This window comes from Schistocerca serialis, unplaced genomic scaffold, assembly GCF_023864345.2.
Source record: "Schistocerca serialis cubense isolate TAMUIC-IGC-003099 unplaced genomic scaffold, iqSchSeri2.2 HiC_scaffold_1144, whole genome shotgun sequence".
In the NCBI taxonomy this organism is placed as follows: Eukaryota; Metazoa; Arthropoda; class Insecta; order Orthoptera; family Acrididae; genus Schistocerca; species Schistocerca serialis.
Window position 1 is genome coordinate 7,501 of NW_026047342.1, and position 2,500 is coordinate 10,000.

Here is a 2,500-nt window from a genome sequence, read left to right on the forward strand (position 1 = left end):
TGAAAATGGATGGCGCTGAAGCGTCGTGCCTATACTCGGCCGTCAGTCTGGCAGTCATGGCCGGTCCTTGCGGCCGGCCGCGAAGCCCTGACGAGTAGGAGGGTCGCGGCGGTGGGCGCAGAAGGGTCTGGGCGTGAGCCTGCCTGGAGCCGCCGTCGGTGCAGATCTTGGTGGTAGTAGCAAATACTCCAGCGAGGCCCTGGAGGGCTGACGCGGAGAAGGGTTTCGTGTGAACAGCCGTTGCACACGAGTCAGTCGATCCTAAGCCCTAGGAGAAATCCGATGTTGATGGGGGCCGTCATAGCATGATGCACTTTGTGCTGGCCCCCGTTGGGCGAAAGGGAATCCGGTTCCTATTCCGGAACCCGGCAGCGGAACCGATACAAGTCGGGCCCCTCTTTTAGAGATGCTCGTCGGGGTAACCCAAAAGGACCCGGAGACGCCGTCGGGAGATCGGGGAAGAGTTTTCTTTTCTGCATGAGCGTTCGAGTTCCCTGGAATCCTCTAGCAGGGAGATAGGGTTTGGAACGCGAAGAGCACCGCAGTTGCGGCGGTGTCCCGATCTTCCCCTCGGACCTTGAAAATCCGGGAGAGGGCCACGTGGAGGTGTCGCGCCGGTTCGTACCCATATCCGCAGCAGGTCTCCAAGGTGAAGAGCCTCTAGTCGATAGAATAATGTAGGTAAGGGAAGTCGGCAAATTGGATCCGTAACTTCGGGATAAGGATTGGCTCTGAGGATCGGGGCGTGTCGGGCTTGGTCGGGAAGTGGGTCAGCGCTAACGTGCCGGGCCTGGGCGAGGTGAGTGCCGTAGGGGTGCCGGTAAGTGCGGGCGTTTAGCGCGGGCGTGGTCTGCTCTCGCCGTTGGTCGGCCTCGTGCTGGCCGGCGGTGCAGGATGCGCGCGCCTGCGCGGCGTTCGCGCCCCGGTGCTTCAACCTGCGTGCAGGATCCGAGCTCGGTCCCGTGCCTTGGCCTCCCACGGATCTTCCTTGCTGCGAGGCCGCGTCCGCCTTAGCGTGCTCCTCCGGGGGCGCGCGGGTGCGCGGATTCTCTTCGGCCGCCATTCAACGATCAACTCAGAACTGGCACGGACTGGGGGAATCCGACTGTCTAATTAAAACAAAGCATTGCGATGGCCCTAGCGGGTGTTGACGCAATGTGATTTCTGCCCAGTGCTCTGAATGTCAACGTGAAGAAATTCAAGCAAGCGCGGGTAAACGGCGGGAGTGGCCGCCAAGTGGCGGCGGTGTGGCTGCATCCGGACTTGGCTTTTCGAAGTGCGGTCTTGATGTAGTCGTGCTGCTGCTGCGAGGTGCCTTCCTTGGGTTATGGTTACAGGGAGAGTGATGCGCAATACATGGGCCTAGCCCTCTTAGCCTCTCCTCTCCTGCGGTCTTCTCCCCTTCTCGTGGGCCCGCTGATTTTCGCAGAGTGGAAGACCGCACCAGGGGCTTGGGGGGGTTACCAGCCCCCCCTCGCACTATCCCTTTGTTTAGTTGGGGGCAGTATTCAGAGAAAAAGTGGTGGCCCTTCCGCTGAAGGTGCCACCCCAACTCCCCCAGCACCTAGCCGGCCAACCGGCCGTGCCGAAAATCTTGTAACTTTTGCAGCTGTATACGCCTGTAGTGAGTGCCACCGCAGCTTCACCACCAAGAACGGTCTCGGGGTCCATCGCCGCCGCCAACACCTTGCGGCCGCCAACGCGGAGATCGTCACGGAGAGGCATCGCGCGAGGTGGACGGAGGAAGAAGTCCTGTCGCTCGCCAAGGCGGAGGCCGAACTGTTCCTCGAGAGGGACGCCCGGTTCTTCTTTGTAAATCAAGAGCTCATCAGGATGTTCCCCGACCGAACGCTTGAGGCAATCAAGTGCCGACGGCGGCAAGCTGCCCACAAGCAGCTTGTCCGCCAATTCATGGAGGCGCTTGAGATCGGTCGGGGGGAAGAGCCGGCGTCCCGCCGGGGAGCAGCGAGCCCGCTGCCTGACGCGGGCGAGGCCGCTGCGCCGCCCGTCGACGCAGCCGAGGACTTCGCGGCCGACACCACCGGGCCGCCGCCGGAGGGGCCGACTGACGCCGCCATCTGGGAGCATCTGGCGGGGCTACCCGCTTCCGCCCAGCGTTTCTCTGCCCTGGATCGTGTTATAGGTCTGGGGCGGGGCACGCCGCCCGATGTCATCCTGGGCATGCTCCCGGATGCCCTTGCGTCGGTCGGGTCCAGAGGGGAGAGATCGATCACCAGGACACAGCGGCCGCGCCAACCATCGAAGCGGCCGCCTGCCGCGCCGCCGACGCAGAAGCGCAAGCGGCGCCGCTGGGAGTACGCGAGAACGCAGGATGCCTTCCGACGGTCGCGTGCACGTTGCGTGCGCGGCCTCTTGGATGGCACCCTGCTCCAGCCGCCACCTGCCATCCCTGGTCTGCTGGACTTCTGGGCGGACCTCTTCACCAAGAAGCCCATCTCCACCGCGGGCTTCATTCGTGACCGCCTCCTCCCGCACTCGG

General features: G+C 63.4%; 1 pseudogene; it reads left to right on the forward strand.

Moving 5' to 3' along the window:
* LOC126432618 (large subunit ribosomal RNA) overlaps positions 1-2,500 on the forward strand; it is a 7,937-nt pseudogene that overhangs the window by 1,639 nt on the left and 3,798 nt on the right.